Source organism: Eptatretus burgeri, chromosome 5 (genome assembly GCF_056783735.1).
Source record: "Eptatretus burgeri isolate ZD-2024b chromosome 5, Ebu_testis_v1, whole genome shotgun sequence".
Taxonomy (NCBI): Eukaryota; Metazoa; Chordata; class Myxini; order Myxiniformes; family Myxinidae; genus Eptatretus; species Eptatretus burgeri.
Window position 1 is genome coordinate 77,755,107 of NC_140965.1, and position 14,621 is coordinate 77,769,727.

The 14,621-nt window shown below is 39.5% G+C and overlaps 1 protein-coding gene across 3 annotated transcripts in view; it reads left to right on the top strand.

The window, feature by feature from the left end:
* Nucleotides 1-14,621, top strand: part of ECD (ecdysoneless cell cycle regulator) — a 464,207-nt gene that overhangs the window by 315,509 nt on the left and 134,077 nt on the right. The window lies entirely within an intron of this gene.

Below are 14,621 nucleotides of genomic sequence, written 5' to 3' on the forward strand. Positions count from 1 at the left end.
GCACAAAATTTCATCCCAATCCGTCCACAAGTTTTTGAGATATCCTGTACACAGACGGGCAGAAAGTGGTGAAAACATAACCTCCTTCACCTTCGGTGGTGGAGGTAACAAACGCAGGAATTTGTAGTTTGTTCAGGATGTTGGTGATAACGCACCGGCTCTGCACAAATCCCGAGGAACCTTTAACGTGCCTGGTGTTGGCTTAGCGGTTAGGGTGGTGGCTTGTGATCCTGGGGTCCTGAGTTCGAGCCCCATTGGCCACTGAATTAACACCAGGGGGTTGACTCAGCCTGTCATCCTTCCAGTAATGAGCACCAGTATACACCAGGTTGGTGACATGTGCACCAGTATACTGGTAGTAGGGGCACTGCATCAGCGGCATAGCTGCGCCCCCAAACCAATGATGCAACCTGCAGCCAAAAAGGCAGCCCATGATGGGAACCTTTAACGTCTCTGGCGACGGATTCTCTGGCTAAATGTCCATCCAGCGGACGAAGGACGACATTGATTCCCCCCCTCACATGGGAAACACGACATTGACCGTTTATAACCGGGTTGCAAGACAGCACAGAGGTGAGTGCACATAGCACGAGGCTATTTGCCCATTCCCATTCATTTTGATACATGACCATCTCAGATTTCAAATTAATCAGGCCATGGTCTATTATTACTGTACAGTATTTGACCTGTACTGTATGTACTGTACTGTACTGTACTGAACTGCAGTATTATCTTTAAAGCTTTTTTGTTTTAAATGATCACACCTTGTTTGTTTACCCTGAGCACTCAAACCGAAAATTGTTTCACGTCTGTCTGTCTGTGTCTTATCTGTCTATGGTCGTAGTTCATGAACTGGTCATCATTTGCGTTACAGGGTCAAAATATTCAATTTTTCAGTTTTCTCTGTGTTGATTGACATCACCAAGCTACATGCACTTGTGTGAAAAAAAACTAGCAAAACCACTAATTAACGGCGAATATGGTATTTTTAATTATGAACTTTAATGGATAATGCATTACAAGGAAAACACATTTTCGCGTTTATCTCAAATTCACCCTTTCTGAGTAAATTGGATGTGGAACAGTTATCCTTTGGCCGTTTTGGACAATTCAAGTGCCAAGTTAATCCTGAGAATCTGCTAGATACATAACTATGTAAAGATATTTACTAGATCTCTTTTAGGGGTTTGTACATATTGGTCAGGGTTTGCTGAATAACAACGAGTTGAATAATCAATTTTGCATCATGCAACAGCAAATCCCAAGTGTTACTCACCTAAAATATAACAAAATAGATTAGATTAAAGCTTATTGATTGAAATAAATTCAGTTTATTCTAAATTTGACTCACCACATCCGCCGCCTCTGCCACATACGTCGCCTCCACCTGTTTACTCCACCCCTGACTTGTATCACTTATTTGCCTGTTACACAAAAACTATTGCATATTTTTTATTTCTGTTTTTTCCACATTAAACTAGATAAAATTACCTTTCTTCTCATACTAAGATATCTAGATATCTGTGATTTTTCTGGTCTGTAGTCAAAGTGGAAAGTGGATATTTTGAAAAACATGTAACAACTCCGCCTTTTTAGGGTGACCAGTTCATGAACTACGACTCTATAACCGTCAGTTTATGATCGAGGAACAACTAAATTTAAATTGAATGTTATATCTTGAATAATAATTGGAAAAAAAGCCTTTAGTTTAGCAGCACGTATATACTTTAGCTCTGAATTCGTGCTGATTGCACATGCACAGAGAGGAGTGATAATTTTTTTTTGATTCTGGAATGATTTTCAATTAAGTTTGACAGCCAGACAAACAGGAAACTTGCTGTTTTTGAGGATGTCATCGAGGGACACAAACAACAGGCATGAATAAATAATGTAACATGTTATAAAGTAAGGTGGTGTAAAAGACGATGCATCAGCAGCAGTAAACTTCCGGAATTTATTTATACAACCCTTAAAAATCCCTATTTTATTTCGATCAAATTATATGGTTGAACACTGGAGAACACAAATCACCTTTTTTCACACTTTCAAACCCCTTCCATTTATCAGTCCAGTATTTGGCCAAAATATTACAGCATTTTACATCAGGTGTTCGTTGAACTCTCGAGTTACCTCCTCCACCGAAGGTGGATGGAGGTTATGTTTTCACCCCTTGAATCGGCTTCTTCATGTCACCTACCCAACTCATCCACCAATTTTTATGCGAATCTTCCATAACTTTTTGAGATAATGTGCTGTATATCGTTTTTGGCCCGACCTCTTAATGGTGAAGATCGAATTGATCTCTTAAAAAAAATTCCAGTATCCGGATAATCAATTCGTCCTTATCACCCACCCACCCAACCTGATTTTGCAGTCGTTTGTTATTTATTATTACACACTATTCATTCATTACCCTCGCCGAAGGAGAGGGTATTGCATTTGGATTCGTTTGTCTGTTTTTTACTTGCAAAATCAAACATTTTTCAAGTATATTGGTTATAGTCGATTTTGTTATTCTGTCTGTTTGTTTGTCTGTCTGTTCGTTAGTCTGTCTGTCGCCTACAGGTCGCAATTTTAAACCAATCTTCACGAAACTTCACCACATGGTAAAGTTCGTCATGAAGAATCCTATTGTTTTTGAGGTCAAATGGTCAACATAGGCCAAGGTCAACAACAAAGGTGGTATTTCTAAAATCCTCAATTTTCATCCGATTAATTTGAAATTTGAAGAGGATTTATATTTCAGGCCAATGAATTCAACCAGCCAATTATTTTTGAGGTCAACATCGACCAAAATGTCAACAGACGCCAAATGTCGACAACTTAGGTGAGATTTCTAAAATCCTCAATTTGCATTTGATTGACTTGAAATTTGAAGAGGATTTTCATATCAGGTGACTGAATTGAACCACCAATTATTTTTGAGATCAACATAGGCCAAAAGGACAACATGGTCCGAATTTCTACCATTGTCAGTTTTCATCTGATTGACTTGAAATTTGAAGAGGAGTTGCATATTTGGTCATTGAATTCAACCACCAATTGTTTTTGAGGTCAAATTTGTTTTATGGATTTGGCAAGTATCGTCCCTTACACGATGACAACTTCTTGTTAGGTTGTTTGTCTGTCTGTTTGTTTGTCCGCACAGAACTTTAGTGGTTTTCTCCGCAACAGTTTGTTGGATTGAGACAAAATGTTCTCGATTGGAGCGAATACTCATGCAGAATTTTTTATTGATAATTTTGATGTCATCGATCGCGTGGTGTGGCAGCCATGTTGAATTTACCCGAAAACAGATAAAAAATCTTCTTCTCCAGAACGGTTGGACAGATCGAGGGGAAACTTCACACAAATGTTGCCCAAACCTTGGGGATACCAGGGTATTCACGAATAATTGATAAGTTACATGGTCTGGCAGCCATATTAGATTGAGCAAAAACCTTTGAAAAAATTATTTCTCTTGAACCGCTTAATCAATTGACATGAAACTTTACAATTTTGATATAGTAGTGATGGGGAATACATCTATCTATAATTCCAGCAATCTGTGTGTGTGTGTGTGTGTGTGTGTGTCTCTGTCTGTCTGCGACCGCCGTTTCTCGACGACCGCCGGTCCGATCGGATTGAAACTTGCCAGGAATATTGCCGGGGCCCCGCAGATGTGCCTTTTCGAGGTTTGATATCGATCGGACAAGCGGTTCCCAAGTTACGGCCATTTATGTCGGCCAATGACAAGACACGGTGCTATGACGTCATGAATGACGTCACAATTCTTCTTCTCTTTTTTTGCACGTACGGCCACGCACGTACGGTCCCGCATGTATGGCTACGTACGTACCGGCATGCAGGTATGGGCCCGCACGTATGGCCATGTACGTACGGGCACGCACGTACGGGCCTGCACTAGTGTTTTAAATTTCAACTTGATCAGATGCATAATCTGGCAGCCAGGATTACTTTTTTTTTTTGATCTGCGTTCTTTTTGATTTTTTAATTCTTATTTATTTATTTATTTTGAATGAGGCTCACTTGGCTGCACTTGGATGGGTTTGAGGGTAGAGGAGTGGCATCTGAAACCCAAATCCAATCAAGGATCCTCCTGTTGACTTCATCTCTGCTTTTTGCTTGTTCGGGTTCCTTCTGATGACTTCAATGAAGGACTGCACCTCCAGTATTAGCTCGCCTGTTTGAAGAACAGAGAGCTATAGCGATACCCCTGGTGTTAGCGCGAGCGTCATCGTCAGCGTGAGCGTGAAAATGTTAAAGTTTTTGGTGCAAGTTATTTAGAAGCTTGCCATTCATTTAATATGTGTACTAGGATGCTGATATTTGGCATGGAGGTTCCTTTGGGGTATATTATTAACCTCCACCATTGAAGATGGATGGGGATTACTGTTTTCACCCTTGTCTGTTTGTTTGTTTGTGAACAGTATTACAGAAAAAACTCCTAGACGGATTTCGACGAAACTTGGTGGGGGGGGGGGGGGGTTAGGTATGGTCCAAGGATCATGCCATTAGATTTTGGACTTGGTCCAAAGTCCAATATGGCCGCTGTTGCGGCCATTTTGAAAAAACATTAGAATTTTTGTTTTTGCATTTCTACATGTTTTAAGTGATTTCCAACCAAAAAAAATAAAAAAATTTGCAACTTTTTTTCAAAAAAATTTCGATTTTATTTGAAAAATATTTGAATTTTTTTTTTTGCATTTCTACATGTTTTAAGTGATTTCCAACCCCCCCCCAAAAAAAAATTGTTAGAGAAAAAAAAAATGAAATTTTGCAACTTTTTTTTCAAAAAAATTTCGATTTTATTTTTTTGGCATTTCTACATGCGCGTCGATCTAGTTTAGTTTATTCAATCGTGGTTCAGTAGAGTCTGATCCGTTTTGACCTACAATGAATAGGATATGAGGTTCACTTAAGTGACCCAGCAGTATTGGCGGCGGAGGTTTTGCACTCTCCCGAGTGCTCCCCATCTAGTTGATGTAGTGAAGTTGAAATTAAAAAATAATTTCAAATGTTTTAAATTTTTGACCTGTTTTGAACTTAACTTTTTTGTAGCACATCAACGTTAACGTTTTTGGTGCAAGTTATTTAGAAGCTTGCCATTCATTTCATGTGTGTACTGGGATGCTGATATTTGGCATGGAGGTTCCTTTCAGGTATACTATTGGTGTAGTGAAGTTGAAATTAACAAATGATCTAAAAAATTTTTAGCCCATTCGAAGAACAAAGAGCTATAGCAATACCCCCGGCATGAGCGTCAGCGTGAGCATGAAAATGTTAAAGTTTTTGGTGCAAGTTATTTAGAAGCTTGCCATTCATTTAATACTATCGATACCCGTGCACATGCACGGGATAGCAGTACAACATAGCTGGTAGCAGACGACAGACCGTACACGGGGAATGACAAAAATACGCATTGTGCAAAATGCAAGTGGAACTATGGAACGCCAAGACTTCCCAAACATTGTCGGCATGTCCGCTAAGTGCCACAGCACCTTCATAGGGATCGTGTGACGGCGCGCCGAGTTTTTAGTGTGCAAGCTTGATATTATAATACAGATGTGTACTAGAATTTTTTTGGTGGGATTTTGGTGGGAGGTTTATATCATGATCTAGTTGTGTTTTCCTAAGAATGGGCGTGGTGCCCCCATTATGGGCGGAGCCACGCCCAAAAAACGTGTTTTTAGGGGGTAGCCGATTTCAATTTGCATCTTCTCCTAGGGGGTTTGTCGAATCTGACAGGGGTTTCAGTATTTGGTTAGCCCAATGGCACCTGCATAGCCCCACGTAGCTTGATTTTTCATTTTCGTCCCAAGGTCAAGGTCACAAGGTCACGAACTTAGAAAATTGCAGTTTTGACATAAAAATCCATCTTCTCCGAGGGGTTTGTCGAATCTGGCAGGGGTTTCGGTATTTGGTTAGCCCAATGGCACCTGCATAGCCCCACGTAGCTTGATTTTTCATTTTCGTCCCAAGGTCAAGGTCACAAGGTCACGAACTTAGAAAATTGCGAATTTTGACATAAAAATCATACGACCGCCCAAACTTTGAGAGCTTGGATGACAATATTTTTTATGCATAATCTTGAGGTCATTCCCCACCTAAAGTCTTGAAACCATTTTGCTCTATCTCAAACACATTGCCTGTGGCGCCCCCTTCAAGTTTGTTTTTACGCTGATTTCATCACAGTATGGATATATAATCCGAGGAGTGCGAAATGCCATATAGCCTATATGACATTATATTGTTCCTGGAATGTTCTGGAGGAAGTTTTGCACCAAAGGTCATAATCCTTGACCTTTGACCTTTAAAGTTCACAAGGGTCAAATTTTCAAAGTTGTGGGAATCGAACCGGGTTTTCGACCTTCTTCGACGAACTAACTCCAATAAGCTATAGCACGTATCCTGTTTCCTTATTTAAATGTCCACAACATTGTTTTGTGACCTTTAAAGGTTATGCAAAGGTCAAATTTTTAAAGTTGTTGAACGAATCCGGGTTTTCGACATTTTGCAGCTAATAATTTGTCACTCGTACCACATCATGTTGATCATTTTTATAACTTGGTCAAACATTATCACATTGTCTCATCCTTGACTTCTGAAACAATCTACATCGTCAAATACCGCTCGTGAACCATCGTCGTCTTCAGACTTGTATTGCTTTTAAAATTATTTGGATCAGACTTCACTGCAATGCTTTATAAAAATATTATTAGACTAGTCTTTTAAAAACGTTATGTGTTTTGTTAACGATATGAAAAAAAAATATGTATAAACAGGCGACCATTGGGTGGCTTTGACACCAACTCTCTGGTTTTGTTTTCCATTTGATTTTCATTGAATTTATTTTAATCTCATTCTAAATTCAATTGAATAATAATAAACGTCATGGGTCAGGTGTCCGATCAAAACGGGGTTGCATCAAAGCGGGACGTCTTTCTTGATACCCGGTCATCACTGCCAGCAGTTATAAAGTGGCAGTTCTAATTACATCTCATTAATTACATAACACACCAGTACACAAACGCCACACAAAATACACCACACAAAATCAAAAGTCCTGGTGAGGGTCTGCAATCTCTGATTGCTCTTTTTCTTGTTTTTTGTAATGTTGCCTGTGGCTGCTGGTTGAGTCATTGCTCGGAGTGCAGCTGTGCCACTGATGAATATCATCACACACCTCTTCCCCCTGTAGGTTAAAGCAGGAATTTTTAGCTTATCTGGAATTAGAATCCTTACTATAATTAATGGACCGGTGTTTGTGTGTTTGTTTGTTTGTGGGTTTGTTTGTCACACTATTCCTCCTACAGTTCTTGGCCAATTGCATCCAAACTTGCTGTAGAGGATCAGCAATGACCCCAATTAATGTATTATTATTATTTTGCCTATACAGAGCTGTCAGTTGCCTATACACCACCCAAATATAGGTATGCATCAGAAGAACGCGTTGCATGCTTTGAACAAGATCGCCCGTTGGGCGGGTACTCTGCTTGTTCCAGATAAGGTATTGTCATCTTGCATCATCTGTCCCTCCATCCTGTCCGTCTCCTTTTTCGACTTCTCCGGAAAAACTGCTGGGCCAATCCGGCTGAAAATTTGCAGCAAGGTTCTGCTCCTGACTGGTAACAGAAATTGCAAAGCTTGTTCTGGTCACATGACTTCAAGTAGGTTAAAATGGCAGACTTAGTAAATTCCTTCAAATATATTTTCCAGACCCACCAGTGTGAATGCTGCCAAATTTGGGTTACAATATTTGGACAGGGTTCTGATGTTAAATTGCGGAGGCCATGCCAATCACATGACCTGAAGGGTGTCAAAATGGCGGTCCCACAAATTTCTTCCAAAATGTTCTTCTGATCTACCAGTCAGAATGCTATCAAATTTGGGTTACAACATTAGGATCGGGTCCTGATGTTAAATTGCGGAGGCCATGCTGATCATGTCATCGGAAGTGTCAAAATGGCGGTTGTGCAAATTTCTTCCAAAATCTTCTTCTCTAAACCCACATTTCAGGATGCCAACACATTTGGGTTGCAACATTATGGTAGGGTAGGGATGTTAATTATATTGTGGAAGTCATGTGGATCACGTGACCGGAAGTGTGTCAAAATGGCCGACTTGGTCAACTTTTGGGAAAATTGCATGAATTCCTTTAAAAATCTTCTTCTCCAGAACCACCCATCAGAATGCTACCAAATTTGGGTTACAACATTAGGACAGGGTCGTGATGTTAAATTGCCGTGGTCATGCTGATCACATGACCGGAAGTGTCAAAAATGGGCGGACTTAGTAAAAATTTTGGAAAATCACATAAATTGCGACAAAAATCTTCCTCACCAGACCCATTTCTTAGAATTCCACCAATTTTTAGTTCCAACATTAGGCCGGGGCCCCATTAAGCTACAGATCCAGTGGTCCTAAATTTTTTTTATTCATTTGGTGCAAGTGTCATGAAACCAATCAAGATACAAAATATTACAACTTATGATGCATTTTTAGACATCGTTTTTAGCAGTTGACGAAATCTGTCCACAGCGATTAAGTCAACGTTGGTACATCTTATTACCCAAGCCGAAGGAGAGGGTGTGGCGTTTGGGTCCGTTTGTTGCTACTTACGAAATCTTTAGATTTCGTAAGTATATTGATGACTTCTGTCCTCTGTTTGTTTGTTTGTTTGTTTGTTTGTTTGTGTGTTTGTTTGTAGGCACGATAACTCGAGAACGGAAGAAGCTACCAATGTCAAATTGCACCACGTGATTCAGGAGGGTGATGGCTAGTGCAGATTACATTTTGGTCAAAATTGGTCAAAGGTCAAGGTCACAGTGAGGTCAAACATCCCAAAAATGTTATAACTCAAGAACGGAAGAAGTTACCAATGTCAAATTACACCATGTGATTCAGGAGGGTGATGGTTATCGCTGATTAGATTTTGGTCAAAATCAATCAAGGGTCAAGGTCACAGTGAGGTGAAACATCAAAAAAATTATAACTCGAGAACGGAAGAAGCTACCAATGTCAAATTACACCACGTGATTCAGGAGCATGTTGGCTAGCGCTGATGAGATTTTGGTCAAAATTGGTCAAAGGTCAAGGTCACAGTGAGGTCAAACATCCAAAAAAAGTTATAACTCGAGAACGGAAGAAGCTACCATTGTCAAATTACACCACATGATTCAGGAGGGTGATGGCTAGCGCTGATGAGATTTTGGTCAAAATCGGTCAAAGGTCAAGGTCACAGTGAGGTCAAACACCCAAAAAAAAGTTAAAACTCGAGAACGGAAGAAGCTACCAATGTCAAATTATACCATGTGATTCAGGAGGGTGAGGGCTAGCGCTGATTAGATTTTGGTCAAAATCGGTCAAAGGTCAAACATTCGATTTTTGATGGTTTGGTACAGAATCATCGTAGAAACTTCTGGTTTGCGTCGCTACCTTCTCTGGAGACAGCTTTTATTCGAGAAGGTCAGATGTCAAGTTGACGATTTCGTAAGTACCAGTCTATGACTGCTTGTTTGTTTGTTTGTCTGCACAGACCTTTAATGTTTTTCTCCACAACCGCTTGTCGGATTGAGATGAAATTTTCACCATAGGTGCGACGATGCATGTAGAATGTTTGCATGATAATCATGACATCATAGGTCATGTGGTGTGGCAGCCGTGTTAGAAAATGGAAAACTTTGGACCTCTGCCTATTTGAAACCGCATCAAGGAAAAAATTGAAACTTGGCACATAGCAAGTACTCCTCATGGGGAATAAGTGTGATTTTTTTTATTTTTTATGATGTCATATGGTGTTTTGTTGTGACGTCATAATTGCAAATGTAGAACGCTACATCTGATCAGTATGAAAAATTTTGAGGGTCATCTCGGGATAAAATGGTGCACAGAAAAGTAAAATGATGATGTCATCGGTCATGTGATTTGGCAGCCATATTGTTTTTTTACAAAAGAAAATAAAACCTTCAAAAATCTTCTTCTCTGAAGTGGCTGAACAGATTGAAGTGAAACTTTACACGTCTGACCGCTTTTCCATGAGGAACAAAAAGTTCACACATGACATCATAGGTCTCATGGTTTGGCAGCCATATTGAATTTATCCTAAAACCTATAAAAATCTTCTTCTCCAGAATGGCTGGACATATCAAGGGGAAATTTCACACAAATGTTCCTCAAGCCATGGGTGTACAAGTTTGTTAAGGAATAATTAATAGGTCACATGGTTTGGCAGCCATATTGGATTGAAGAAAAATATTAAATAATGTTTTCTCTGGAACCACTTAATCAATGTGAAACATCACAATTATCATCTAGTAGAGATGGGGAATACATTTTTAATATTTCAACTTGATCGGACGCATGATCTGGCAGGCAGAATTATTTATATTTTTTGATCGAGGTTCTTTTTTATTTTTAATATATATATATATATATATATATATATATATATATATATATATATATATATATATATATATATATATATATATATATTTTTTTTTTTTGAATAAGGTTCACTTGGCCGTGCCTGGTTGGGTTTGAGGGTATAGGGGTAGCAGCTGAATTGTGAATCTTATCTAGGTTCGTCCTGATAACTTCATATTTGCTTTTTGCTTGCTTGGGCTTCTGATTACTCGAATGCAGAATTTACTCTAATACTCTAATTACTCTGATTACTACCTATTTGATCTTCCATTTGATTTGAATTGGATTTATTCTAAATTCTAAATTCATTTGAATAATATAAAATGTCATGGTTAAGGGTCAGGTGTCTGATCAAGGCAGGGTTGCATCAAAGCGGGATGTCTTGGTACCCGGTCATCACTGACAGCAGTTCTAATTATGTCTCTTATTAATTACGTAACACAGCGGTACATAAACGCCACACAAAACTCCTGGCGAGGGTCTGCAATCTCTAATTGCTCTTTTTCTTGTTATTTATTGTATTGTCTGGAATTCCGTGTACATAACTCGAGATCTAAAGGCCCAGTCACACCTTGACGTTTTAGCCAGCTTATGCCGATTTTTGGAAAATTTGTGTAAAACGCTGGTACACGTCGAATACGTTATGGGTAAGTTTTGATAACATTGAGAGCACGCTGAAAAACACTGCCATACGTCGTAGTACGCTGGCTTTAAACGTTGTACTTTTGCGTTTTCCTCGAATTTTTTCATGCTTGAAATTTTACGACGTATGCCGGCATATGACTCACACGTTCTGCTACGCTGGCCATAAGTTGTAGGCATGTTATGCAATCGTTGACACACGTTGAAACACGTTACTTGTAAGTTACTGAAAAGTCGAAACACGTCGAGGTAATGTTTAGCGTACCCGAAACTTATTTCTAACCTATGAGTAACGTTTTGTAAGCACGCTACACGAACGTTTTTCACACTTTGCAACACGTTACTTGAAAGTAATACTACTACTACCACCAACATCGACATCAGTAAATTCTCTCGAACTACTATTACTACTACTAATGACATCGACATCACTAAATTCTCTCGAACTACTACTACTACTACTACTACTACTACTACTACTACTACTACTACTACTACTACTACTACTACTACTACTACCACCAACATCGACATCACTAAATTATCTCGAACTACTACTACTACCACCAACATCGACATCACTAAATTATCTCGAACTACTACTACTAATAACATCGACAACACTAAATTCTCTCGAACTACTACTACTACTACTACTACTACTACTACTACTACTACTGCCACTGCTTCTGACATTGACATCTACTTAACATGGAGTCTGGAACACTGACAGATTCCTCTTGTGAAGCCCATTTGTATATACCAATTCCCCTAAACGCTGCCAAATCGCCATTATACGGTAGCTGTAAGTTAAAAACACGTTCAGTAAGTTCTGTGGTCGTGCGAAAGACGTCAATCAAATTCGTCTACTTACGCCAATGTGCGTTTGAGATACGTTCCATATAGGTTCAAAGCACGCTACTAATAGGTTCAAAGCACGTTACTCGTAGGCTAAAAATTAAGTTTCGGGTATGGTAAACATTACCTCGACGTGTTTCGACTTATGAGTAACTTACAAGTAACGTGTGGCCGACGTGTGTAAACAATTGCGGAGCGTGCCGAGAACTTACGCCAGCGTATGCGGAACTTGTGAGCCATACGTCGAGTACGTCGTAAAATTTTCAGCATGCTTGAAATTTCACGACATATTAGACGTACCACGTAATATGCCAGCGTACTTCATTGTTTTTCATCGTGCTCCTAACGTATACACAACTTACCCATACCGTATTTGACGTGTCCCAGCGTTTTAGACACATTTTTCATAGGTCGGCATACGCTGGCTAAATCGTCAAGGTGTGACTGCGATTTTGACACTTCCAATTTTCAGACGGTTATGATTTAAATCTGCGTGCGGCAGGTTTTTTTTAACAGAGAACGCCACGAGTTTGTCGGCGATACGTGCAGCGCGCTTTGACTAAGTTAAACTATCGTTGGGCATAGGTTGTGAACACCGACACCAGGCTAAGCATTCGTTGGTATAAGTTATCTTTAACACAACGAAATGTTCTGTGCACGTGACTAATACGTTATGCATACGACCAACACGTTATGAATACGACCAAAACTTAAAAAAAAAAAAAACTCAAAACTTCAGCGTACGCCAACGTTTTACGTGCATTTTTATACGTTGCCATTCCTGGCTAAAACGTCAAGGTGTGACTGGGCCTTTACATGCACAGTATAATGGATACCGGTTTGGAAAATCGGTTTGGAAAAATCTTCATATGCTCAGAGGCCAGCACAGAGTGTGAAGAAGTGAACATTGTTGCAGCCACATCAATGAAACAGATTATAACCGCGATGATTTTTGACTTTGACAGTCATGCAGATGGCAATGTTGTGCCTCACCACATAGAACTGCTACAGATTAATGAATGTTACATCGGCCTTGTTGACATTTGTGATGCTCAAAGTGTGTATCGACTTCAAAATAAACCAATGTCACCCGCAGGGTGACCCGTATCTTGCCAAAAGGTGACCACATGTGACTTATTTAAGGTCACACTGAGGTGAACAGAGCTGCTATCCACCAGGAGCGACTCCTTGAGGAATATCTGCCTACGAGAGATTCTGATGAGAATTGTTCTACAGAGTAACCATGAAAAATATGCTTTTGCCTCATAACGTCACCAAATGACGTCATAATGTCTCAAGCTTGACATATCTAGAAAGCACTCATCGAGGTGTTCAATTTGAGGTACTACACGATATGGTTCCTAAAACTTGAAAATTTGACCTTGGGGTCAAATATGTTTGACCTCAGGCGTTAACCATGAAGGTCAAGGCCAATCGCCACCAAAAATTAATCAGCTGAGCGCCAGACCATGAACTATATTCCCATGAAGTTTGAAGACTATCCGATCAAAATTACTCAAAAAATAAGGGTTTCGTTGACTCCCCTGATTTGCGACAAAGTGACCTTGACCTTTGACCTTGACCTTCAAAATTTTATGCGCTGAAAGGGACCTCTATAGGCCTCTGATATGCGAAGTTACAAAAATTTCCAATGATAACTGTGCTCTGTAGAGTGATTTATATGTGATTACAGACCAAAAAAAAAAAAAAAACATATGAAGGTCAAGGCCAATCGCCACCAAAAATTAATCAGCTGAGCGCCAGACCATGAACTATATTCCCATGAAGTTTGAAGACTATCCGATCAAAATTACTCAAAAAACAAGAGTTTCGTCGACTCCCCTGATTTGCGACAGTGACCTTGACCTTTGATCTTGACCTTCAAAATTTTGTGCACTGAAAGGGACCTCTATAGGCCTCTGATATGTGAAGTTACAAACATTTCCAATGATAACTGTGCTCTGCAGAATTTTTTATACGTGATTACAGACAAACAAACAAACAAACAAACAAAAAAATAAAAAAAATAAAAAAAAGCATACAAGCTGATTAACATATCTTGCAAAAACTTCGTTTTGGCAAGATAATAACCAGATAGCAAGGTGTAATTTAATCATTGTTTAACCAAAGTTGACAACATGTATATGCCTGGTGTTGGCTTAATGGTTAGGGTGGTGGGCTTGGGATCCCACTCGGCTGTTGAATTAATACCAGGTGGGGTTGACTCTGCCTGTCATCCTTCTGAGGTTGGCAAAATGAGTGCCAGCTTGCTGGTATCCTGTGTCGGAGTGGCGACCTGTCCAGGATTGTGCCCAATAGCCAAGGAGACTGCTTCGGCAGCACCAACGCTCTGCACAGAGTATAGTCCTGATGGATGGACAACATGTAGGTGTAAGCACTTTAATGTTGAACCAGATACATTGATAATTGCCTTCATTGCTCGCTCTGTCTGTCACAGAGTCAAAGGTGGGCCAATTGAATGTGTCGGTTTCTTGCTTGCAACACAGTCAGTGTTAAAACACATTTAGTGTTTTAACAACAAAAAAAATAAAAATTGGGACAAAAAAAAACAAAACAAAATAACAATGTTGATTGTAAACCAGCTATTTTATAAATAATATATTTAAACATAATTATTAGTGCTTTGTGATGTGTTGAAAGTAAGTTTATGTGGGGCCTTTCATCTCATCATC